Source organism: Festucalex cinctus, chromosome 3 (genome assembly GCF_051991245.1).
Source record: "Festucalex cinctus isolate MCC-2025b chromosome 3, RoL_Fcin_1.0, whole genome shotgun sequence".
In the NCBI taxonomy this organism is placed as follows: domain Eukaryota; kingdom Metazoa; phylum Chordata; class Actinopteri; order Syngnathiformes; family Syngnathidae; genus Festucalex; species Festucalex cinctus.
The window spans coordinates 26,886,257-26,914,192 of record NC_135413.1 but is presented as its reverse complement, the minus strand read 5'-3'; the positions used below and the strand labels follow the sequence as shown (position 1 = coordinate 26,914,192).

Sequence of the window (27,936 nt, the reverse complement as noted above, 5' to 3'; positions counted from 1 at the left end):
TAAAGTTAACTTATGTGTTTTTTTTTTGGTAAGGATCAAGAATATTTTTTTTATCTTCAATGAAACTGCATGTTTTAAAAGACATTTTCAGTTATGTAAACATCTAAGACGATTTAGTTTTCAGTGAAGCTAAAGCCCATATACCACATTTGGGTTGAACGGTTGCGTCTGCGAAGGTAATGAATGTTACTTTCTCGTCAGTGTTCGTTCGAGGTGGCAACATTCGCTGAGCGTTCGCCAGACATTCGACAACAATTTTAAAGGTTTTTGTTGTCGCGAGGAAATTTTGAACATGTTCAAGCAAACATTTAGTGAATGTTACGTAAACACTCACAAATGTTCGTCCCCTCAGTGGGATACGGGCTTAACATACTGTACGTACTTTTGTAATCAAAGACAATTTAATGTTCAATTAACCAAATGCAAGTTTTTAAAAGCAATGAAAAGACCATTTTCTATGTTTAATGAATGAAATATACCTGGTTTTGTAAACTTATGGAAACAAATACATTTATAGTATGCAATGACCCCACTGTACATGACAATTTTGCCTTCAACAAACCTAGCAAGTTTTTTGGCCTCATCAAAGACTATTTGACTTTCATTGTAGCTTGCCTGGAGAGTAAAAATTTCACTCAATGAAGTTTACGTATATTTTGTTTTCTGATATTCGTAACAATTTGAAAAGGCTTATGATTTGTGGTATTGTTGCTTTTTGACTCTTGCTGCCATTCTGATTCTCACAACTTCTTTTCCCGGCCACTTTGGTGACTCGTCTTCCCGCGGGCTCCCTGAGCCCACGTGGAAAATTGATTTAATACGTGAGGATTAGTCTTACTCGCTATAGGCGTGCGCGTTACATTACGATGATTAATCCGGCATCGACACGCAGGCATGCACACATACGTGCGCGCACAGATTGAACGACGTTATCGGGCGAATGCAACAAGTTTGAACGCCGTTTGCCTAAGTTCAGACGGCTCGAGTGCGGAGATAAAGAGGACGTGTCATTTATTTGTCTGCGCTAAGTTCTTTGTAAACATCAAAGACCATTTGAGTCTAAAGACAATTTAAAATCATCAATTGGGCTTTTGTAAATTATGATTATGACTCCTCAACGAACCCAATTATTATTATTTTTAATGAATTAATGTTAATGAAGCTAATATGTATATTTTTGGAACGTGGGAGGAGAATCAAACCAAAACCTTCGAACCGTGTGGCAGCCACATGCCCACCACTGGCGCACCATCCCGCTTTCCGCAAATCAGACAATACAAATCCCGTAAGCGTCTGTCGTCCGATGCTAACGAACATCCCACAGATTTTGGAGGTCGCGTCGCATTGCCTTCAAGTCGAGGCCGTACGGGAAGTGAGCGGGAGCGGGAGGCGTGCAGCGCTCATGTTGTGCTCTTTGTGATGCTAATTTCCCGCCGGTGTGCGCCAGCGAGGAGGGAACAAGTTCCCCGCCACTTAATCCAAATTGAACATTTACAAGTTTATTGTGTAGCAGCGAATATGCACAGAAGCTAACAGCAATGTTTTTTTTTTTTTTTAAAGCAAGCAGATAAACACTTTAAAGGAAACAAAAACATTCTTTGGCTACAAGTGTGAAACAAGGGCAGCCTTGACAACCGTTCAGTTATGCTACGCTGGATCTTTTTTTTTTTAATTTACATGTTCTTCCATCCATCCATTTTCTTAACCGCTTGCTCCTCACAAGGGTTGTGGGGGTGCTGGAGCCTATCCCAGCTGGCTTCGGGCAGTAGGCGGGCTACATTTACATGTTTGAAATCATAATTAAAAAAAATTAGTGTGAAACAGCGAAATCTATCAGTGAAGCTAATCTAAGTGGTTTTGTAAACTATAGCTAGACTAAAAAAATTGCAACAATGCTTTTTTTCTACTCGAAGGCAAGTTAGTCTTCAATGATTGATGTTTTGTAAATATCAAACACTATTTTGAGTTAAGACTCAAAACTGTTTTGTAAACATCAAATACATATTAATGAACATTTTGTAAACATTAGACAGCAATGAACCGAATATACATGTTTTATAAACATTAAAGAGAATTTAGGGGTAGATTCACGAAGAACGCGCTGCGTCCAGTAATAGCACGAAATATTGCACCACAACTGCGCCCGCAGTCGGCGCCCAGTTAACCACCTATTCCATCCATCCATCCATCCATCCATCCAACCATCCATCCATCCATCCTTCCATCCATTTTATTAACCGCTTAGTCCTCACAAGGTTCACGGAGGTGCTGGAGCCTATCCCAGCTGGATTCGGGCAGTGGGCGGGGTACACCCTGAGCCGGTTGCCAGCCAATCACAGGGCACACACAGACGAACTACCATCCACTCATACAAGCACACCTAAGGACAATTCGGAGCGCCCAATTAACCTGCCAAGCATGTCTTTGGAATGTGGGAGGAGACCGGAGTACCCGGAGAAGACCCACTTGAGAGGTGGTTTTATATACATCAAAGACAATTTAAACATGGACCAGATTAGAAAGAGTCTAAATTGTCGTTTTAAAAAATGTTAATTGAAAAGTAATTTATCTTAGTGTTGCAAAATAAAAAAAAAGAAGCAAAACTCCGGAATCTCAGTAGTTTTCAACTTTAGCTGAGTGGAAAAAGTCATTGTGTCAGAAAACAATTTATTTGTTTATTTTCCAGAAGAGGCATAGAAAGGTAAGGCTTTCAGAAAAAATATATATACTTTATTCCTTTTTTAAAAATGTGGGGAAAAATATTTCTTTTGTTGTTTTATAGATTTTTTTTTTTTTGCTATTTTTTTCCTCTCAGTGGCTCATAAAAGATTTCCTGAAATGTGCAGAATGCTCCTCTTTACCTTTTTAGCGGTTTGTCTCCAAGGAGCCCGGTGAGCTCGCTACTGAAAAGCCGTTTTTTTTGTTTTTTTCCCATCTCTTTGAATTCAACATCTGTTCTCTGGCTTAAAGTCCGATCTGCCGTGCAGTATGATAATTCCTCCCCTGACAACCTTGAATGAGGCATGATGTCTCACGCCGTGCGCTATTGCTCGTTAGCTCGCCACTTAAAGACAACGGCGGGAGATCCCGACATTTTTTACGACTTCTTGGAGTTTCTTGCGCTCGCATTCATTCCGAGACGTGACATAAATGTGTAGCGCTGTTATTTATCCCACCTCGGGTTTCCGATGGGGCCGTAAAGGATGGCGACGGTGGACATCAGGCGGGCTGTCAGCATGACGTATCATCCTATTGTATCGTATTGTAATTGGAGCGAATCATAATGTGATATCATATATCACAGTTTAACTTATTACATCACATTATATCGTGAATTAGAATGAGTGAATGGCATGGTTTTGAATCATAATTGACGCTAACTGCATTGTATATCAGCCGAGCGGTTATAAAGTGGAGGCCACTGCTTATCAAATTGGGGGGTGCAGTGTGATGCTGGGGGGTGGGAAGTGTAATGGTGCATCCACTACAGTAGGTGGCAGTGATGCTCTCATTATCAGAGTATGCAGCGAGTATTCGCTCCTCTGCAGAGATGCACTTATACTGCAATTTTATAGACAAATGATGCTATTTTAGAGCTGTCTTAATCAATAAATTAATCAACAAGTAATCGATTATCAAAATAGACGAGTAACCGTTTGGAGCCATTTATTTTTTTTATTTAAAATCTTCCAAATTCTCAGATTTCAGCATCTCAACAGTAAATGTTCACTCATTTTTGTAGTCCTTCATGAAAGGCTGCCAAAACATGGCAGTCAGGTAACATAGTCATTTGTTTTATTTTATAAACTGTGACACAATTTTTTTTTGTGTAACATGCCAAAACTAAATAAATAAATAAAATTAAATATTAAATAAATCCAATTAAATCAGAAATTGTGTGCTCTAAAAAGTAGTAACATATATTTTTTAAAATGTTAAAGTTGAAGATATAGTACACATTTTTCACAGAAAAACGTATGCAAAACTGAGTCAGATAAATGTCTTCCACAAGTAAAAGTAAGCTAAGTCTTCTTTGTCTGAAGACTTGTGTACATTTCCCCGCCACACTTATGAGGTGCTCCCCCTAGCGGCCCACCAAGTAATTGCTCACTAAGCAATGAACAATGGAGCCGATATAGTGGCTGCACATTAACTACAAATATCACGATACTTGTGTAGGCATATCGATAATCGATTGGGAGACAAAGTGTCACAATTTATCGCGATATCGATATATCGTCACACTCCTAATTGGAAACGAATCATGTTGCATGGGAAGAACTTTATTGTACGGCCAAGCGTCTGTTTACACACGAGTCGTATCTGGGAATCATCAGGAGGCAGCTGCTTGCCCGCACCTTCCCCCTTCCCCCCCACGTGGTGTCGTCGTGCCACCTGGACGTCGCCAACAAACCTGCGGCGATTGCCAATTGTCTTATCGCAGGTGAAATTCCCGCCGCTCCATGTCGTGTGTTGGCGAGCCAACGCGGCCTCGGCGGCGGCGGCGGCGAGATTAGGCGGGAAATTGACACTGACAGATCTCATGCATTACGGCTTCCTGGGAGGCAGCTGCGGGGCCCGGCGAGGCGGCAGGTAGCGCATCCCATCAACGCCGCGCCGCCTCTTCTTTAATACGCCCGCAGCGCGTTGGCGGGATGAGAGCCAGCCTGAACCCGCCTGGATCCTTCTCCGGCGGAGATAAGGCCAGGTGTGCGCGGAGACGATTCATTGGACTAATGTGTTTACGGCGACGGTAATGAATAGAGTGCGAGTCATTAATTTTAGCTCTTCCAGCTAAATAACAAAGCAAATATGGGCAAAACTGTTTCATTTCCCTTTGGAACTGGAAGCAACACCTCCCCGCTACCAGCCCACCCCCATACAAACCCCCCACCAGCCTCCCGACTGCATCTGCGCTAATGAGATAAAACCAGCCTGCTTTGATAAGAAGTCCTACTTTGTTGTTTTTGATCTGCCTTGGTGGAAAAAAACCAAGGACGGAATGTGCAACCGAGCAATTACATGCATTTTTCAGCTTTGTTTTTTTTTTCATGGGATTTTCTTCAGTGTACCTTGGTAACATTTTTACGCTGAAAAAAAAAAGGCACATCACATTGTCACCTATCATTATTGGAGTTACTCGTATCTTATCTCATGGCACCATTTTGTTCCAGGACATATTGTAAGGAGAGCGCACCATATCACATTTGTAACCTAACTAGTAAGGATGCCACGATAAGGGCAATATCGTGATATTAAAACTGCCACAATATCATTGTCGTCATGTTCACAATATTTAAAAGGAACACATTTGTTGAAAAAAAGTCAGGTTGATTTCCATTTGTGCAGTTCTAGTAGCTGTATTATGATCAGGAACAAGAATTTAGAAATTAGGAGAATAGAAAATTGGTATTTATTTCATGCAGTTTTAAGGAAAATACTATATTGGGATCATTTTAAAAAAAACTATCACTTTTTTTTACAGAAATTTTGTGTATCAAAAGTATCAGTTACTAGTAAGTATCGGTACTTGAATGCTGGTATCCGGAAAAAAGTGGTATTGAACATCCCAAATAACATGACACAATGAAAATTCTTGACATTTTCTGAACATGTTATTCACACTAGTGCTTTTTAAAAAAAAAAAAAAGTTTTAAACTCCAAGATAAATCACTAAATAGCATTAAAGTATTTCATATTAGTCCACAAAATGCTTCCCCCTATCTGCTATAAATAAAGAAATATTCCTGGACTGCTCGACTCGCGTTAGCATATGAATTGTGTTTTGTATATATCTTTCTATTGGAAGGTGAAGGGTGCTCTGGGCGTTGCCTGGCAACAAAGCATGTCCCTGGAAGCTCTCTCTGACTTTTGGGAAATGTGCAAAGTGTCAATTTTGGGAGCGAAAAAGTTTCTTTTCCCCTCAAAATGGACGGCAAGTCTTGTATTGAGCGTGGAGAGAGGTGCTACGAGGTGACAGAGTGTAATTGACTCATCTGTTCTCTCCTCATAGACCGCATCTCACTGCAAAATCAATTATTGGCTGTTCCAAAAGCCTTTTGTGGCGTTATCAGGTTGCGTACAAAAGCTGGAGTACTTTGGCCTGGGTTAGGGTGTTGCTTGATTGACACTGGAAGAGAAGAGGAGGTCATTCTCAAACATTCTGTGTAGTGAACACCTCCCAAAAGAGGGCGATTATATTTGAAAATGTGAATGGATGGAGAATCTCAATTGTTTATTATTTGGCAGTGTTTTTATTTGGTATTTTTGTGATAATTATTTTTAGGGGTGTGAATTGCCTCGTACCTGACGATTCGATTCGTATCACGATTCACAGGTCACGATTCGATTCGATACCGATTAATCCCGATACGAATTTATAAGTCGATTGTTGCGATTTTTTTTCATTCAAATTTAGAAAATACTAATCAGTAAGCTTGTAGAGTGTAAGATTTATATGAAAATGTATTATTTATTTATCTGAAATTTCAGTCTTATAGAGGTTGTAATCTGTTTCATGTTTAAACAGCATTAAAATAAAATATTAAGGCTTAATGTTCCGTTCATATAACATTCTTCCATGCTTAAGGTGTGAATCCTAAAAAAAAAAAAAAAATAAAAAAAAAAAAAAAAAATCGATTTTGCCTATTATTGAATCGATTCGAGAATCGCGCGATGTAGTATCGCGATATATCGCCGAATCGATTTTTTTTTAACACCCCTAATTATTTTGTGTATTTTCATTTTTGGTTTATATTTTTGTATTTTTAAATATCTTATTTTGAATTTTTTTTTATTTATTTTTCTTTTTTTTAAATTTTATAATGATTGTAATTTATATGGGTAGTCTACCATTTTGACTTTAATTTGGAATTTTGGGCCATTTTTGGCCTTTTATAGAGGTCATAATTTAACAAACTCCTCTCACAGGATTTATCCCATCGTCGTCATACTTTGGATCAGTGTTTCATTTAAAGCTGTTTTAGATGAAAAGCTATTGAAAGCTTTTTATTTTGTTGCACGCTGTTGCCGTGGCGATGTGCCATGAGAAAAATGACGCGGTTTTTGAGGGTCTAATCTGAGCTGAAATCATCAAGCCCGCCAAAAACATATTTTAGAGGGAGGGGGCAGGATTGCGACACCCTGAATAGCTGCTCTAGTTATTCTTTTATTTTGTATTTAAGTAATTTTTTTTTTTTTTTTGTATTCCAATTATTGTTGTTTATTTTAGTTTAACTTTTTAAGAATCTTTTATTTATTTTTTTTCCAGATTTTCCTTTTTTTTTCATTTCTTTTTTTTTAATTTATAGCCATGATTATTTGTTCACGGTTTTATATATATATATTTTTTTATTTTAGTTATTAATTTTTAAAACGAGTGCAGCATCATGCCGAGCACAAGAATGCACTGCAATCAACCTCCCTCATGTTCACCACAAAGCTGTAAATCATGGACAAACTTTCTTTTGCCTTTCGGGCCTGATTACAACAATCACAATGACTCTCTCATATTTCTTTCTTTTTTGGTGAGTCCATTTGTCCAGCTAGCGTTCACGGGTGCCAACTCAAGTCATCAAAAAGCAATCACAGACTCGTGATGCCATCGTTGGTCTCAGAGCGGCATTTCTAGCACGGCGTCCATGCGAATGCACGCCGATGGTCTTAACCCACTTTGGGTGCCAAGACGCATAACAAGCTGTAATGTTGCTCTTTGGAGAGTGACACGAGAAAGGCGGAAACTTGAAAAGAGGCCGGGAGCGCTAATGAGCCTTATTTTAAGAAACACAACACGCCTCATGAATATTTAACAGCTTGTCTCCTTGATGAACCGCAGCCACAACATGAAGGGGAAAAAAAACACACATTATGTGCGAAAAATAAAAATCATGTCTCCAATATTACTCTGCTGCTGCCGATGATTGACGCGTGCACGTTGGCAACTTTTTATCGCTCAGACAAGTGTAAACAGTTTACCACTAGTCATGTGGCAAAAAACACTGTACCGAAAGAAACTGTACAGTGAAAATAAATATGTCCTGTTAATTTGACACACCACATAGAAGAATGTCTGCTAAATTTGAATTCTTCAAGTACATGAAATGAGGCTTCAAAAACCACTCTCAGCTCTCAAACATTACCAAGACAAAGCGCTTCTTCCCCCCTTACTCTTCTGCCCTTTTCTCCATGAAGTGCGCACACTCATAGCCAACAACGAGGCACTCAAAAACGGCTACGCCAGTCCAGGGCTTTGACCCACATGCTGGCTGTCAAGTTGGACTTTAAAAAGGAAGAATGTCCTCATATTTGTTTTTTTTGGTCTTTCTATGCATGAAGTATAGACTCACAGCCAACAACTAGGCACTCTAAATCAGCCATGCTAGCATGAAGTCCAGTACACGTCAGACCTTTTATTCCCTCTCAATCTTCCACTATCACTACATAACGTGAACACATTCGTGGCCAGCAATGAGGCACTCTTAACCGCCAGCCCAAAGTCCTGGTCCACACACTGGTTGCAAAGTCTGACTTTTCTACTCACTCTTCCGCCATCTGTCCGTAATGTGCACACACTCGTGACCAACAATGAGGCACTCTAAACCGGCCACGCCAGCTCAAACCCCTGGTCCACACGCTGGCTGTCAAGTCTGACTTTTCTACTCACTCTTCCGCCATCTGTCCGTAACGTGCGCACACTCGTTGCCAACAACGAGGTGCTCTAAACCGACCATGCCAGCACAAAGTCCTGGTCCACACACTGGTTGCAAAGTCTGACTTTTCTACTCATTCTTCCTCCATCTGTCCATAATGTGCACACACTCGTGGCTAACAATGAGGCGCTCTAAACCGGCCACACCAGCCCAAAGCCCTTGTCCACACGCAGGCTATCAAGTTGGACTTGGAAAAAAAAAATCCTCCTATTTTGTTTATCCATCTTTCTCTGCATAGCTCATGCACTTATGGCCAACAACGAGGCACTCTAAAGCAGCCGTGCCAGCATGAAGTCCAGTACACATGCTGGCTGTATGTGAGACTTCCTCAACTATTCCGCTATCTCTCTGTGATGTGCATCTCATGTGGAAGAAAGCTGTCAATCCACAGCTATGCCACGCCCCCTGGAAGCCGATTGGTTGCCGGCATTGCGACGTGTCTTTTTAATAACACTGCAATCTCCCATATTCCCCGGCCGTATATCCCCGCGTCGCTCTGCGGCTCGCCGTATATTTTAGTTACGGCGCCGGCTTCATCACCCGTCAGCGTCGATGGTCCCCCGTAAATATCCCGCGCACAATTAGGCCGACGGGACGCACGCACACACAACAAAACCAGTTAGTGAGTGCGGGGAGCACTCAAAAAAACGAGGCTGCGTTCAATCACCAAAGACAGCCTGACGGGAACCCCCGAGGAGTGAAAACAAACGTTATTGGCCAAAAGGATGCTTTTCGTCGCCCCCTGTGGTCAATGCCATCAATGATCATGGTGGGCTCGTTGCACCGCCTTCAATTGTCCGGAATAAACCGTGAGCCAATCGGGTGAAAAGTGTCACAATCACAATGATCCATGGTGGGCATCCCGGTTTTTATTATTACTGCAGTAGGCCCCCCTGGCTCCACAATGCTGAAATCTTTAAATGGATGCCATAAAACATGCGCTCACACACAAACACGTGCACACCCACACCCCCGCACACACATTTCACATTAGAAAACAATACAAACGAAGACAATACTGAATGAAAATTTCACAAATATTATAAATCAAACAAACTATTAGAATCATACAAAAAATAGACACAAATAGAGAAACAACAACAAATGTTAAAAAAAAAAAAAACGCAAATACTAGGCGATAAAATGCAAATTCGACAAATATACCCAGAGCCAGCTGAGATAGGCGCCAGCACCCCCCGCGACCCTTGTGAGGAATAAGCGGTCAAGAAAATGGATGGAGGGATGGATGGATACCCTGACATTGGAAAACAAACAATATAAAATATTGGATGGAAAATATAAAATAAAAACCAAAACCTATTAAATGAAAAAAAAAATATTACAACTAAAATATTAGAAACTAATACAAAAGACGAAAATAAACATGAAAATGAAAATACAAAAGTACTGGAAAATCATACAAAGATAATGATTTGGAAAAAAAATAAATAAATTATAAAAACCACAAATAATTCAAATACAAAATAAAAACATTTTATATATATATATATATATATATAATACATTAAATATTTGAAAATATCTTTTTTTTTTAAAGAAAATGAAAAATATCGACACAAATCGAAAACATTTTGACAGAAATTACAAAATCAACACAAATTATTATTATTTAAAAAAAAAAGAAGAAGCATTTTAAAGCATTAAAAAGATAGGAAAAATGGGGCAAGCAATAGAAAATGATACTCTTAAAACAATAAAATTTTTCCTTTTTCTACAGTCTTTGGAGAAGCCAGAAAAACAACAACTACTCTCCGACACACTAAATTTGCTCATAGTGATAATGAAAATTCACAGCGGTCGTAACTGTGTGGAAATTTGATCAGTTTATCGGTCAAGCGCTTTGGAATACGCCCGAATCCTCTTGCATAACGAGCCACACGCTGCTTCTCCAAACATTACCTACTCACATTTAGCAGCATGTTGTGCTCAATTTCCATTACAGAGCCCCTCCAAAGTAATGCTCGGGCCCAGGTAGTTTCAAAATAAAAGCCTGCAAGTTTACTGAAGTTGTATCCTGCTGGGCGGACGTCGGCCGCGTTTCCTCACGGCTCAGCGGGCTGCGTCTCGGTCGGCCCCCGGAGTCCACCTGTGGGCTGATGGAAACAAGAGTGAGCTCTTGTCCGGGCCTGGGCCAGCGTGTAATGGAATTGTAAGCTCATTTCACACACTGCGCCAAAGCGCGGCCCCGCTTCGGGGACACCACATCTCAGCGCGGCCACACAATCACACAAAGTTTCTTTGCCAAAGTTGACTTGTCCTCTGTTATGTTCTGCAGCAGCCTTACAACATTAGTTGCTGTCACAGATGCAAAAGCAAGTTCAAATATCAAAAATGAATTAACACGAAAGACGACACACAGTTAAGGTTTCAAGACAGCGTTAGTGTTTCAATAATCACAACCCCTATTTGAAGCCCTAAATCAGACCCCAATGTGAAGCCCAACCCTAACTGTTTGAAGACAGGGTTAAGATTGCAAACAAGGGTTATTCTTTCAAATCAGGAACATTGTGTTTAAAGTTAAGGGTTAAAATCAAATTAGGGTTTCAAGTCTGGATTACTGTTTCAAGTGAGACAGGGTAAGGGCTTCAAACTAGGGTTCCAAGAAGGGCTGGGGTCTTCAAATTACATTTTCATGCCAGGGTTTGGGTTTCAAACGATGTTTAAAGTTTCAAAGTAGGGTTTCAAGTCAGGGTTAATGTTTCAAAACCAGGATTAGTGTTGCAAATTCAAGTTTCAAAATAGGGTTTTATGGTTTCAAAATAAAGGTTTAAAATTAAGGTTTAATGTTTCAAGTGAGGGTTGGGATTTCAAATTACAATTTCAAATCTAGATTAGGGTTTCAAATTGGTGTTTCAAGCAACGGTTACAGTCCAGTTAGTTTTTCTAGAGTGCGCTATGACTTGAGGTCAAGGTTTCAAGCAACGATTACGGCTTCAAATTCAAGTTGAAATGAATGCCTAAAGAAGAAAAAGAAGCAAGAACCTGCGTCGGCATCCGTGCCCAGCCTGAGGCTCCTCTCGGGCGGACACCCACGCCAGTCGGCCTGGCCACTTGGCCGCTGAGCTCTGGAGCGAAAGTCTGTTTCTAAAACCGTCTTGTTAAGATGAAGAATTAACACTCAGGCACAACTCAGGCTGCGCTCCAACTCTCCATTGATGAATTAATTGATTAAGAGGAGGCTTTTGTCCATATGGTGTATTTAGTTGTGGGAGCAGCCAAGCAGTAAATTGCCTTTTATTGGGCCTCACCTTTTTACTTGTGGGGGTCACCGACGAGACTTCTCTGCTGCACGGTCTTAACTTGTAATTAGGGTCTATACACCAACACTATACAGAGTGTCGAGGTTCTTTGCGGTCTTCAGAACTGAAGAGTGACTTTGAAAATTACAAGCATTTTTTTTTTTAAACAACCAGAGGAGATATCAACAATAAAAACAACATCTCATGATTTACATTTACGTGAAGGCGGCAAAGGGTTGCTAGCATAGCAGTGCTAGCATATCAAAATTTGAAATACTGTATGGTTTAGGGGTTCAAATTCAGGGTTAAAGACTGGATTAGGATTTCAAACTATGTTTAGGGTTTTAAATTAAGCTTTCAAAAAATGTTTGTTTCAATTTAGTTTTTAAATCCTGGTTGAAGTTTATTTTTTTAGTGTTTCAAATTAACGAGTCAATTCATTACTGGCTTCAGGTCTGAAAGCAGTAAAGAATGTCCTGACATGCGTGCTGATCACTGCTAATAATACTGCGCAAATCATGATGAGAGCCAATAAATAGCAAAGAGGTGCTAACATAGCGGTGCTAGCATAGCACAGGCAAAAATGTGCGATTTGACGTATGGTTTAGGCATTCAAATTCAGGTTTAAAGATTGGATTAGGATTTTAAACTATGTTTAGGATTTTAAATTAAGCTTCCAAAACGATGTTTTCGTTTGAAATTAGTTTTTTAAATCCTGATGTAAGTTTATTTTGTTAGGGTTTCAAATTAGCATGTCAATGTAGGGTTTCATTCCTGGCTTTGAAAGCCGTAAAGATTGTCCTGACATGCGTTAGTGTGCTGATCACTGCTAATAAGATGACTGCGTATATCATGACGAGAGCCAATAAACAGACAAAGGTGTGCCTGTTGATTTTTGACACACGCTGTATAATAATCCCAATTATTCAGATGGTCTACTTTGTCATTCATGTCCTCCATCTTTAATGAGGAGTCACCCCGGGAGGCAGATGGCACATTAGTGCTAATAAAGCAAAGCGGTTATTCTGTCATACATTTGAGTTGTGTTGTGCAGTTGGGTTGGGTCAAGAGGTGCGCGACGTGCGCACGCGTTCAACCGCATCCGACTCGATGACTATGCATCATATCTCGACGAGGTAACAAAAAAAAAAAAAAAGAACGACGTCAGCATTTCAACTCGCTGATGGTGCGATTTGTTGTTGCCAGCAGGCTGGTGAAACATGATCCAGGCTTATTTTATGTACATATGTCAAGTGTGTATTTTGGACTGTGATGTTGTGTTGTGAAGAGAAGGAGTGAAACAAGTTGGGATTTTTGGGACTTGTAGTTGTGTGTGGGTGGGAAATGGAGTGCACCAGCTCAGGTTTTTATTTATTTTTCTACTTTTTTATTTATTTTTTTTTCTCATATTTTTAATCTGGATAGAAGGGATGAGCCAGCGCACATTTCTTTAGAAAGGGTGCACCAAAGCTTTCTATGGGTACAAACTCTTGTAATTTTTTATTTATTTTATTCTTTTTTGGGGGGGGGGGGAGAGATATGGGGACACTGGGTAGTCCAAACTCTGGCTTTATTTTATTTTATTTTATTTTATTTTATTTTATTTTATTTTATTTTATTTTATTTTATTGTATGCATCCATTTTCTGAACTTACTTACTTACTTACTCCTCACAAAGGTCACGGGGGGTGCTGGAGCCTTTCTCAGCTGGCTAAGGGCAGTAGGTGGGCTACACCATGAACTGCGCCAGCCAATCGCAGTATTTTATTGTTATTTTTTTATTTTATTTTATTTTATTTTATTTTATTTTATTTTATTTTATTTTATTTTATTTTATTTTATTTTAATTGTATTTTATTTTATTTTATTTATTTTACATTTATATGTGTGCAGGGGGGGGAGCGTTGTTTTGGGTGCAGTTGAGAGGGGGTGCACCAACTCATTTTTTTAGGAACTGTTTTCTGTGGAGAGGAGTGAGGGTGAGGTCATTTGGACTAAATATATTTAGGTTTGAGGAGGTCTGGCAACTCAGTTTATTTTAATTTTTTGTTTATTTTCCATTTGACTTTTTATGTGTGCGAGGGTGGATGGGTGCACCAATTTTTTTGTGTGTGTGACTGAGAGAAGAGCGTCCAACTTCCTTGCTAGCGGGGTGCGCCAATTCAGGTTTTTGGGGATTTTTATTGCATTCCGGCTAGAAAAGGTACACAGTGAGAGCATGCTGACGTTGAAGCTTTTAAAATAAATTTACTATTTTATTTGTGTGGGCACAGGGTAACTTTTTTTGTGTGGGAGGGAGAGGGTTATGCCAACTCCAGCATTTTTTTTTTCTTCGAGAGGGAGCTTGCCAACCCGTATATTTATTTATTTATTTATTTATTTTTATTTTTTTGAAGTTTATTGAACATATGCATATATACACGTATAATTATATAAACACATAAAGTTAAAAGTAAAAAAATAAAATAAAAGAAACATCCAATAAATATCTATGTATATGTTCAAGGGAGTAGGAAGAAGTTGAAAACTTATCCAGTCCTACCCCTTATTCTTCATATCCTATCACTTATTTATAATAAATTACATTTTTAATAAAAGAAAATATAATGCTACTCGTATAAAAAAATAAAATAAATAGAAAAATAAAAATACACAATAGTAACACACATATATACAAATTTCATTACACTCATATTAATACATCAAAGAAAAATAAGTAAATGAATAAATCATTTCTACAATCTTCTTAACTCATATCTGATTTAAATAATAATATTGAACTTTACTTTTAAACATTCTTTTAAATTCAACAAGTGAATTACATCTTTTCAGTTCAGTTCCCAAGTTATTCCACAAATTAACTCCTTTAACGGAGACACACCTTTGCTTAATATTTGTTCTTGTTTTGGGTTTTTTGTATACACTTGTACCCCTTATCTCATAAGGACAGTTTCTAATTTCAAACAACTTTTGAGTACTGTGGCAGAGTAGATTATTGTATACTTTATACATTATTTGTGCTATTTTAAACTCAACCAAGTCATAAAATTTCATTGTATTTAATTTAATAAATAGTGGATGTGTTGATTCTGTATATTTTGATCTATTAATAATCCTTATGGCTCTTTTTTGCAATTTAAAAACAGTGTCGGTATTTGTTTTATATGTGTTTCCCCAAATTTCCACACAATAGGTCAAATATGGTAATAATAATGTATTATATAATGTATATAGTGAATTCATGTTCAGGACCTCCTTGGTTTTATAGAGTATCCCTATGATTTTTGACATTTTCCTTTTAACATTTTCTATGTGTGGTTTCCAACATAATTTATCATCAATAACTACTCCAAGGAATTTATTTTCATACACCCTTTCTATTTCAATTAAATTCACCATAATTTTAACTTGATGAGTGATTGGTCTAGTACCGAAAACTATGAACTTGGTTTTATTTAAATTTAATGATAATTTATTCATATCAAACCAATTTTTTATTGTACTTAATTCATACTCCACAGTAGTCAGAAGCTGCTTCAAGTTGTCTCCAGAACAGTAGAAAGTTGTATCATCCGCAAACAAGACACTCTTGAGTATTTTCGAGACACAACAGATATCATTCATATACAATATAAATAATTTAGGGCCCAGCACAGACCCCTGAGGAACTCCATGAATAATCTTCAATTGTTTAGAATTTGTATTTTTAAACTGCACATACTGATATCTATCATCCAAATAACTTTTTATCCATTTATATGCTAAGCCTCTTATACCATATTTCACTAATTTATTCATTAATATAGAATGGTCTATGGTGTCAAATGCTTTCTTTAGATCCATAAATATCCCAACAGTAAATTTTTTATTGTCTATGTTGGTAGCTATTGCCTCTACAAGTTCCATGACTGCCATTGAGGTGGTCCGTTTTTCTCTAAAACCGTACTGATATTCACTCAAAATCTTATGTTTCTCAATAAAATTATCCAGTCTATATAAAAATAATTTTTCTAAAATTTTTGAGAACTGTGGCAACAATGATATTGGTCTATAGTTACTAAATATATGTCTATCACCACTTTTGTAAATAGGAATTACTTTTGCTATTTTCATTTTTGATGGAAATATACCAGTTTGGAAAGACAAATTACAAATATATGTAAAAGGTTTTACAACATATTCTATAATACTTTTTACCAGTGTCATATCAATATTAAAATAGTCGGTAGACTTTTTATTTTTTAATGTTTTTACAACATTTAATACTTCAATATCATTAACACCATTTAGGAACATAGTGGATGAATTATTTACAACGTACTTATCTATTTCATGTTTATTTCTTGTCTCTGGAATATCATTTGCCAAATTACTACCCACATTAACTAAATATTCATTGAAGTTATTGACTATGTCTGAAATTTTATCGATTACACTGTTTTTATCTTTTATAAAATATTCTGGATAATTTATTTTTTTAGATCTATTTTTAATTACATCATTTAGTATTTTCCATATTTCTTGCATATTGTTTTTATTCTGCTCTAGTAATGCATGGTAATGATCTTTCTTCCTTATACGTATAATATTTAATAATTTATTTTTATAGGTCTTATACTTTGTTTCAGATTCCATAGTTCTTGTTTTAAGAAATCTTTTATATAAAATATTTTTCTTTTTACATGCATTTTCTATCCCCTTTGTCATCCATACCTTATTTGGACCTTTATACTTCCTTTTAATTTGAACTATTGGACAGTGTTTATTGTATAAAAAGTTAATTGTTGACTGGAATTCACTATATGCAGTGTTAGGATCGTTTTTTGAATAGACCTCAGACCAGTTATGCTTTTCTAGGTCCAGCTTAAAGGCAGCCATGGACCTAGGTGTTGTTAATCTTTTTTCAATTGTGTAAGTTGACGGCTTCATAATTTTTTTTTCAAAATAATCATGAAGAACTGCAAAGACCGGAAGATGATCACTTATATCATTAATAAGGAGTCCACTTTCTATTTTAAAATCTATTTTATTTATAAATATATTATCTATTAGTGTAGCTGTATCAATTGTTATTCTACTTGGTTTCGTAATGACAGGGAATAAACTGTTACTATACATCATATTTATAAAGTCGGTTGTTTTCTGGTGTCCATTAGGATTTAACAGGTCAATGTTAAAATCACCACACATTATTCGCGTTTTTTTATCATTTGTATAACTAAGAATTTCTGCTAGTTTATCGTTAAATGTGTCAAGACATGAACCAGGTGTCCTATATATACAACTTATAATTACATTTGGTACATTTTTCATATGTACCTCAATTGTCACACATTCCATTACGTTATCCATGGCAGTTGTCAGATGTTCAACTTTACTACATTTAAAAACCTTATCAACATAAATTGCAACCCCTCCTCCTCTTCTGTTTTCCCTATTCATTGTAAACAGTTCATATCCTTCCATCTCAATATCATTTGTTATCTCATTTTCAAGCCATGTCTCTGATATGGCTATTACATGGAATTTGTTAATTTTACGCAAGCATTCTTTAATTTCTGCAACATTTTTATGTAGACTTCTACTATTAAAATGTATAATTGAGAGTGCATAACATGCATTTTGCTTAAGGTCTTCAAAAAGCACTGACTCACCAGGTTGTCTTGATGGAGCGAATACATTGAGTGTGATTGTTTTTTAAGGTGATCTTGGCTGCAATGTGACATTATTGATCTGTGAACACACGCACACACTGTGAATGTGTAAATGTGATCACTGTGTTGTTTTCTCACCTCCTCCTCCACAGTGAAAATGAGCACTAGAAGTATGTATTTTTATAGCATTTGGATTCGAATTGGTGGACCAGTGCAGGCTTTTTTGTAAAGATGGTGCACCGAATAGAATTTTTTTTTTTAACCTTTCGGCGGTGAAGAAGGGTGTGAAAAGTCAGATTTTTTTTTTTTGTTAAATAAGTGCATACAAATTCTGTTTTTTTGTTAACATGGGGCTTTTTTTTCTTCTTGAATACTGAGTGCAATACAATGTGCATTGAATTGAATGATAAAATATCAGGAGGTTGAGAGTTTTGGTGGATAAAAAGCTGGAGGGCCCAAGTGCATGGAGGCAATTCCGACTTCCCACCTTCCTCGAATGCAGCATAAATACAAGCAAACAACGAGCTACACTTAGATACCGCTGTCACTGTCTGTCTTGTCTGGGGTCAGGCCGGGGTTAAGTGTGAGTTCATGACCTGTTAAGTTTGGGTTCACGACCGTGAGGTCAAGTGTCTGTTATGTACTGATGTAACGACTGTCTGTTTTGAACTGATGTAACCATCATCTGGTTTCAACTGGGAAAAAAATGTGATGATTTCAACTGGTTTTATGCTATGTGATGTCATGAGCTTTGTGATGTGATAGGTTTGTTTGTTAGCTCCGGCGTCGGCGCTGGCGGTGTCGCTCTGTGATTGGTCCGACGGCAGTTATCTGCGGGAGCGGTACAAGATGGTATTCTCTGGATTTTGTGAACTAGCAAGGTTACTTCAAACGTATAAAGTCCGATTTCCCTTCATAGGAACTTTAACGTTTTTGTGTCGAGTCACTGCACCAACTAAAGTTTTTTCCCCTCGTTTTTCTATGACAACGTGCACATTTTTTATTTTTTTTTATTTTTTTAGACTTCACGTGTAGAGTTAGAGGGGGTGCGCCAAATGAAGCTTTTTGGACTTCAATCGTCGTCCGGATTCATTCGTATTCATACGTATTTGTTTTGTTTGGAGCCTCTTGGCTCAGCGTGATGAGTTGTGGCCGCCCGAGGCTGCGGCTGAGAAGAATCTGGAGGGAGGTGGCAGGCAGGCGGGCGGCCTGCGGATTAAAGATGATATCGTGCGGCGGAGCAGAGGAATGATGGCGGAGATACACCACGTGGGCCGAGTTGACGGCCAAGTGGAGTACGGTACACAAGTTCCCCTCACAGAATAATGATGAGAGGAGAGGTGCGCCTCTTATCGTTTGAGACGAAAGTTTACTTGTTTGGCTCAACCAGAGTCAGTTTTGTGGTGGCTGACAGGGCTTAGCTTGTTTACCACTTTTGGTGCGCACTGAGGTAGTCTTGAGTGGTGCTCACTTACAGGTGTCCAGTTGTTTAGTTGAAAACTTTAGTGCACGCCCAATTTCACGCAACTGGTGCGCTTCAGTGTTTGCTTTTTTGGTGCGCACCAGAGATTGTTGATTTGGTGCGCAATGTGTTCAGTTTTTAGGCCTACACCAGGGTTCTGTTTTTTGGTGCGCATCCAAGTTTACTGATCTAGTGGTGCACAATGGTTTTTGCTTGTTTGGCCCAGTCAGTTGATGGGCTTGAGTGTATTCTTGTTTGATGCGTACCAGGGCTCACTTTCTTGGTGTGCACAAGAGTTTGCATGTTTTGGCTCAGTTGCAAACTTTGATGCACACCAGACTACTGAACCCTAGTGTATTCCAAAAAAGCGAACCTTGGGACCAGGTTTGGTTCGTACCAGGGATAAATTGTTTGGTTTGCTTGTTTTGTGCTCCCCACCTTTTTGATGTGTGTTCAGTTGTGTGGTGCGTACAAAGAATCACTTGCAGGGTGCGCCCTAGTGTTTAGTTTTTGGTGCGCACTGCTATTTAGTTTTTTTCTTTCAGTTTACAGTGGGTTATCAGGGATCGCTTTCACCAGGGTTGAGTTTTTTGATGCGTACCCGAGTTCACTTGCTTTGCATGCACCTTAGTTCCTCGTTTGGTACGCACCCGAATTTGGCTCATTTGGTGCTCACTAGGGGTGTTAAAAAAAAAATCGATTCGGCGATATATCGCGATACTACATCGCGCGATTCTCGAATCGATTCAATAATAGGCAAAATCGATTTTTTTTTTTTATTTTTTTTATTTTTTATTTTTTTATTTTTTTTTTTTTAGGATTCACACCTTAAGCATGGAAGAATGTTATATGAACGGAACATTAAGCCTTAATATTTTATTTCAATGCTGTTCAAACATGAAACAAATTACAACCTCTATAAGACTGAAATTTCAGATAAATAAATAATACATTTTTATATAAATCTTACACTCTACAAGCTTACTGATTAGTATTTTCTAAATTTGAATGAAAAAAAATCGCAACAATCGACTTATAAATTCGTATCGGGATTAATCGGTATCGAATCGAATCGTGACCTGTGAATCGTGATACGAATCGAATCGTCAGGTACTATAGGCAATTCACACCCCTAGTGCTCACCCAAGTTAGCTTGTTTGGTTCATATCGTTGCTGTGCTGTAAAAAACAAATACACTATGTCCATTTTTGCCTTTTTTTTTAAATTTTATTTTATTCTTTACATTTTTACGTTTATGGCATGAAACTTAATCCCAAAACGTTTAAAAAAAAGAAAAAGAAAAAAAAAAGGACATAAATTGACATGTTTGTTCTCATCTTGTTTGTTGTGCGCCAAGGATAGCTATTTTGGCACTACTTGTTGGGTGCATGGCTTGCCTGTTTGTTGTGCACCAGGATTAAATTGTTTGGTGCGCGCAATGTTCACTTGTTAGATGCGTACCAGAGCTGACTTGTTTGGCTCGCACCAATGCAGACTTGACAGGTGCGCACCAGGATTCATGCATTGTGTCACATTGACCAAGTGTACCTAATAAAGTGCCTACTTTTTTGACAAGGATGCCAGCAGGATAGGGAACAAAAAACGAAATCCCGGGGAGTGAGAAATGAGTTCCTGTGGCGCAGTAAATAGTAAAAGCAAAGAGAGGATGAAGTGCACACATTAATCCCGGAGTCAGAGCAATCTTGTAATCCACTCACTATGCTAATTGCCTGTTCTTTCTGCTGCAAAGGGGCCTTTTACAGGCCATTAAATGGCACTGAGCGCTTGACAAAGGATCACCAGCACGCGCACCCCCCCATCACCACGCACCGCCGCCCATCCACTCGCTCTCTATTTTACACTCAGTCAGGCTGTTGCACGCCCACACGACGCTCTTTCAAATAAAACGGCAGAAAATAAGCGGCGCCGGGAGCCGTTGTTTATTTTTGAGATATTGTCGGCGAGGACGTGCAAATTGCGTTCCCGCTGCGATGCGAAGGCGACAAATCGGGCGTCTTGGAAAAAAAACGCGCACCTTTTGATCTCTGCGTGCGCGCTGCTTTGTGTTGCCGGTGAATAATTTATGACATGCTGAGTGCTGTTGTCCGTAGACACTTGGGCAAAAACATGGCAACACCATTTTATTTTGTGTGAGGGGGGAAGGGGGTGCGCCTATTCAGGCTTTTTTTTTTTTTTTTCAATGTTTTTTGTTTTATATATTAGTCACCGACAAGTCAGTATGTGCACTAACTCTGGTTTTATTTTTTGGGGGGATAAATGGTGCACCAAACCAAGTTTTTTTTTATTTTTTATTTTATTTTTTTTAGGTTTTTATTGCATATAAGGGAAAAAGAGGGTACACCAGGTTTTTATTAAGTTGCACTGACCCCAACTTAGTTATTTATCAAGAGGTGCTTCTTTACATCAACCTTTTTTTTTTTTTACTACTTTTTGTGATGGTTGAAGCGGTGCACCAAATCAGGTTTATTTTGTCGAGGGAGTGCACCAAATTGTGCTTTATTTGCACACATTTAAAAAAAAAAAAATCTCGATAAAAGGTGGTGCGCCAACATATGCTTTTTGTTAGTTTTTTTTTTCCTGTCAAGTGAGCATGTAGAGCAACTCTGTATGTTTTTGCAGAAATGGTGTGCCAAAACAAACATTTTGGGTGTTTTTATTGTATCTCGGGGAAAAAAGGGGACGCACAAATTTCATTTTAACTTGTAAACATATTAGTTTTATAAGGAAAGGAGTTGCCCTAAATCCTAAATATATATATTTTTTGAGGTGGTGAACCAACTCAGGCTTCTTTTGACGAGAGGGGAGCAACCAAAGTGGGTGTTTTTGGACAGCATCGTATGCGGAGTAGAGGGTGCGCTAACTGGGCATCTTAAAATATATAGGTGTGGTGGAGAGGTGGTGCACCTGGGGGTTTTTAGGGAACTTTTTAGTGTAGTGCTCAAACGGTGCGCCAAATAGATTTGTGGGCGGGGGGATTTTTGTACGTAGGTTATAGGGGTGCACCAAATTGAGCTTTTTGCATGTGAGAGAAAAGGGGGGCTGGCCAACTTAGGCTTAAATTTTTACAATTTGTATTTTTGTGTTCAGGTTTTTGATATGTTTACTGATCTGGTATCGCCATATTCCAGATTTTCATCTCTTGCGCAATAAAGTGGGGTTAACAGTAGCGTAGAGGTAAAAAAACAACGAGGTCATATAGGAGCGCCGTCACCTGCTCTCCGCCGCCATCCATCACCGGCGAGGTTCAAGTGTCAGTGCGGACGATGGCTTTCGGAGCCCCCCAAAATTAACAACAAACTAAAGGCGGCCGATCGATAGATTGTGTCTGGAGAAATGATGAAGCGGCACTTCACAGGAGGGAAAAATCAATGTCGCTTGCTCTCTTGTGTGCCTCCATCTTTCTTTCGCACAACTTCAGCTTGAGCTTTACTGCGCTTATGTGTACGTGCGGGTGCGTGTGGGTAAGGCATTTAATGTTCCTTTTGTTTCTTCCCTTTTAGGCCGTAAGGACCCTCTGCCACTTTGATGTGTGAGCTCAGTGATGGCCCCGCAGTGGAAGTAAGTAAGTGTGGCGCTTTTCACCGTTTATTGGCCCTCCCGTGTATCCGTCAACAGCTTGCTCAGGTTTTCACGTTGGTTACCGGTACACCACTTATTAGGTAGGTAAATGTAGTTGTTACAGGTGAAACCCAACATATGACATACCGTAGGTACAGTGGTAGTTCTTACTGGCGTTGGTGCACCTCGCAGTAGAAGGGTGGCCTGCAATGAATCGTACTTTAAACTGGGTGAACTGTATTGTAATTGGAGTAAATTATGTATTGATTGTAGTGAAGTATATTTTAATTAAAGTGGATAGTATTGTAACTTCAGTAAATCATATTGTGATTGGAACAAAACATAATTGATTTGAATCCCATCATAATTGGTGTGAATCGTATCGTAATAGAAGTGAATCAGATTGTATTTGAAACCAATCAAATCGTAATTGGAGTGACTTATACCGTACCTAACTTGGATTGAGTCATCTCATTCATGTAAGTGGATTGTATCATAACTGTTTGTAACTGATGCGAATCGGAATTAAATTGAATCATATCATAGTTATAGTGAATTGTGTAATTAGATGTGAATCCATTTGTAAATGAACTGAATTGCATTGAACCATCCATCCATCCATCCATCCATCCATCCATCCATTTTCTTAAAGGGATACTTTACTTATTTAGACATTTTTGACAGTCAAGTATTCCCCCCACCGCTTCACGACGTCCCGAGTCGAGGTCAGCAGCACCCCATGGCCACTATACACAGTGTTAATGGTGCACTGCCTCAGCCTCCCTGGTAAGGTCTATTCGGGGGTGCTGGAGAGGAGGGTCCGTCGGGAGGTCGAATCTCGGATTCAGGAGGAGCAGTGTGGTTTTCGTCCTGGCCGTGGAACAGTGGACCAGCTCTACACCCTCAGCAGGATCCTTGAGGGGGCGTGGGAGTTCGCTCAACCAGTCCACATGTGTTTTGTGGATTTGGAGAAGGCGTTCGACCGTGTCCCTTGGGGAATCCTGTGGGGTGTGCTTCGGGAGTACGGGGTACCGGGCCCCCTGATACGGGCTGTTCGGTCCCTGTACGACCGTTGCCAGAGTTTGGTCCGCATTGCCGGCAGTAAGTCGGATTCGTTTCCGGTGAGGGTCGGACTCCGCCAAGGTTGCCCTTTGTCACCGATTCTGGTCATAACTTTTATGGACAGAATTTCTAGGCGCAGCCAAGGCGTTGAGGGGTTCCGGTTTGGTGGCCTCAGCATTGCATCTCTGCTCTTTGCAGATGATGTGGTGCTGTTGGCTTCATCAAGCCGGGATCTCCAACTCTCACTGGGGCGGTTCGCAGCCGAGTGTGAAGCGGTTGGGATGAGGATCAGCACCTCCAAATCCAAGACCATGGTCCTCAGTCGGAAAAGGGTGGAGTGTCGTCTTCGGGTCGGGGATGAGATCCTGCCCCAAGTGGAGGAGTTCAAGTATCTTGGGGTCTTGTTCACGAGTGAGGGTAGGATGGAGCGGGAGATCGACAGGCGGATCGGTGCAGCGTCTGCAGTGATGCGGACTCTGTATCGGTCCGTCGTGGTAAAGAAAGAGCTGAGCCAAAAGGCAAAGCTCTCGATTTACCGGTCGATCTACGTTCCGACCCTCACCTATGGTCACGAGCTGTGGGTCGTGACCGAAAGAACGAGATCCCGGATACAAGCGGCCGAAATGAGTTTCCTCCGCAGGGTGTCCGGGCTCTCCCTGAGAGATAGGATGAGAAGCTCGGTCATCCGGGAGGGACTCAGAGTCGAGCCACTGCTCCTCCGCGTTGAGAGGAGCCAGCTGAGGTGGCTCGGGCATCTGGTTCGGATGCCTCTTGGACGCCTCCCTGGGGAGGTGTTCCGGGCATGTCCCACCGGTGGGAGGCCCCGGGGGCGACCCAGGACACGCTGGAGAGACTATGTCTCTCGGCTGGCCTGGGAACGCCTTGGGATCCCACCGGAGGAGCTGGTTGAAGTGGCTGGGGAGAGGGAAGTCTGGGTCTCCCTCCTGAAGCTGCTGCCCCCGCGACCCGACCCCGGATAAGCGGAAGAAGATGGATGGATGGCAGTCAAGCATTAATATTTTGCCTATAATAAATTTGATTTGATTTGATTGGTTACCTGAGCCCTTGTGATGTCATTTTCAGTCGACAGCAAGTTGCAAAATGTTTTTAAAGGCACTATTTGTACGTGAAAAATAATGAAAGTATCAAATTAATTCTGGACAAAATATTAACTTTTTATTGCTATAATGGGCTAAATAAGTGAAGTATCCCTTTAACATTGTAATTGGGGTTTATCGTAAGTCCAGAGGTTGCTTCGTATGACATTCGTATCATAATCGGAGTACATCGCATTTTAATTGACGTGAACAGCAATGTGTCATAATTGCAGACATTCAGCGCGAATGTTTACACAGTCCGAAGTGGAGGAAGGCAAGGTAAGCGGTGGCTCGTCTGCATTCGACAGGACAGCTGTTGATTTTAACACAGCTTTCAAAAACAGCATGCAAACTGACTGATATTCTTGATTTTTTTTTTTTTTTTTTTTTTTGCCATTTTGAAGAACTTACAAAACGACATGTCCATCCAGTGTCATTTTTTTCCCTCCCATTTTAATTCTCTCAGTGACAACACTGCGAGCCTTTGAAAAATAATCCCATTATGTTTCCCGGGCATTACGTTAATAAAGTTCTCAGAGCGGAAAATCAGAGCCTCTGGAGCTCGACATTAGCTTCTCGTAGTGCGGTGGCCGTCCAGTTGATGACAAAAAAAGAAATAAATAAACCAGTCTGAAGAGAAGAAATAAAATGAAGGTTGTGGTGATGGGAGTCTTTGTGGACAGCAAAGTCTCTGTGACGTGTTGTGCATATGAGAGTCATGTGACGTTATTGACAGACTTAATGCATCTTGACTGTCTCCATGGTTACCATCCAGAGTCACTCATCCTTCCACCCATCAGCATCATACTTATTAACTGTATTGTAATTGGAGTGAATCATAGTGCATATTTTTTAAGCGTATCATATCTGATCACAGTTTTTAACCTGGATTTAAAAGCATTTCCACTTTGGTTTGACTTCACTTCAGCAGTTTTTTTCCATTTGCGTGCAGCATAACAGCTAAAAGCTGATTCACCATGTTTGCTTTGAACTTTCCTATTGAGTTGATCATATCGTAATCGTAATGGGTCAATCATATACTGTTAATCATAAATGGAGCACTCTTAAAACAGTTGGGTCAAAAATAACCCAACTATACGTCAAAAATGGACCGATCCTCTACTTGGGTCAATTTGACCCAACTTTGAGTCAAGAAATGGGTCTTTTAGTGGAAAACAACTCACAAATATTGGTCAGATCCTTTACTTGGGTCAAAAAAATGGGTCATGTTTGTATAAAACCACCAGAAAGTGTCGTGTGCTGAGAGGTAGGGTCCCAAATGCAGACACAAATAAGATTTTATCTATTTATTCACATTGAGAGGCAGAACCTATGAGAGCTGCACACAGGAACAGTTGAGCAATAATCTGGCAAAACACACAATTCTCACACCCTTAAGTCGACAGTCAATCAATCTTATTGGTTGTGGCTAGACATGTGAGTACTAGTACTGACATGGAATTCTCTGATTGGCTGTAATTACAGATAGTTCCTGACATCAACAAACATCATATAGCATAAAAGATCCTTAACAACATATAGTCCAGACATCAGATAGCCTAAAACTAGTTGAAACGGGATGCTGTTACATCAACCCAAAACAGACACGTAACGGGTCGTGAACTCTGGCGCACGGTCATGAACTCTACTCAAACTTAACCCAGGCGTGACCCCAGACATGAGACAAGACCCATACATTACTCCTGCATGACTCGAGTCATGACAGAAAGTTGGGTCAAATTGACCCATTGGGTGGATCGGTCCATTTTTTAGCCATAATTGGGTTACTTTTGATCCAACTGTTTGAAGAGTGAGGCAATCGTGCCATTTTGAATCAGAATTTGAATAAATCTAAACAAAATGTATTTAATTGGAGAGACTCATATTGCATTGTAATTGGAATGACTAGTATGGCTAAAAAAAAAAAGGTCTGGGGGAATGGGGGTACAAAGTCTTCATTTGAAGGAGCTTTTGACGTCATTGACCTTCAAAGATCGTCCATGGGGACAGCGAGCGTGTTGCGTTTGTTCGACAACCTATCCGGATAAAAAGGGATTCGAGCAGCACGTCTCCTGCTTCCACCGTCCGCTGTCTGCGTCCCGCTGAGGCGAATCGGCGGCAGTCCGACACCTCCGCACCTCCTCCGGAGATGAAAGATGAGTCCGCCTCAGCGGCGGCGCCTCGCTCGAAAGCTCCCGTGATGCTTTTGGCCTTTTGTCACCGAGCGAAGAAGCAAACGAGTGTGTCCAAACTTCCTGATGTTGAACGGCAGAAAGCAGGTGAATTCTGGGCCAGCGCTTCAGCCTCAGAACTCCACTAGGATAAAGAGCTCTGACCTAATTAGCTGACTTTGTTAAGTAAAAGTGCACAGAGCCCAACCCCCTCTTGTGTTTTTCCTCCACGACGTGATTACAGCTTTAATGAGCTGCTGGGAGACAGTTTGTATCCTCCTTCAGCTGTTCCTGGTCTTACATTTGAAGTACTTGACCAACATTAGTAAATAGTTAGACAAAGGTTTTATCCCCATAAAGTGTATTTATTATGGTGAACTGTAAAACAACATGCTTATGAAGTCTTTTAAGTCATGATCTGTGTTTTTGTTGATCTGGTTTTGACTGGATTTAGTTTTTGTCATGTTTTCTCATGTCTTGTTGGGTTTTTCTGTCCACCTGTTCTGGTCAGCCTGGTCGCGTGTATCTTCCAATCAGCTCCCTCGGCCATTGGTGTCTTGTCCAAATGTTCTTTGTTTACTCGTCAGTTTGCTTGTACACTGTATAAATTTTGACCATTTTCTACATAAATAAATTGAGGCAACAAAGTGACAATTAATGTAATTGAATAGATTTTAACTACTTCAACTTTGATTAAAAACTATTAAATACAAACTAATGAAGTCACTGGTTGATATACATATTTTGGATTGACTAATAATATAGTATAGGGAGATTGAATCCAAATCAATTTTACATGGCAAACTACCTATCTGAAAAAAATATTATAGCTCTACTAAATAATAGGGTCATTTAGATTTACCAATTAATTAGGTGGAATTAATTTATACATACCGATTAACTCAATAAAATTAACTTCTCTTTTAAATAGCTGGCTTATATT

General features: G+C 39.6%; 1 protein-coding gene across 3 annotated transcripts in view; it reads left to right on the top strand.

Annotated features, from left to right (window-relative positions):
* Positions 1 to 27,936, top strand: part of mgat4c (mgat4 family member C) — a 97,318-nt gene that overhangs the window by 12,454 nt on the left and 56,928 nt on the right. The window contains exon 4 of one of the 3 annotated variants that reach the window (XM_077517199.1): positions 22,606 to 22,663. The gene's annotated coding sequence lies outside the window, so the exon portion shown is untranslated. Of the gene's footprint in view, positions 1 to 22,605; positions 22,668 to 27,936 lie in introns of those variants that run through there. The other 2 variants (XM_077517200.1, XM_077517204.1) reach the window with 2 other exon arrangements.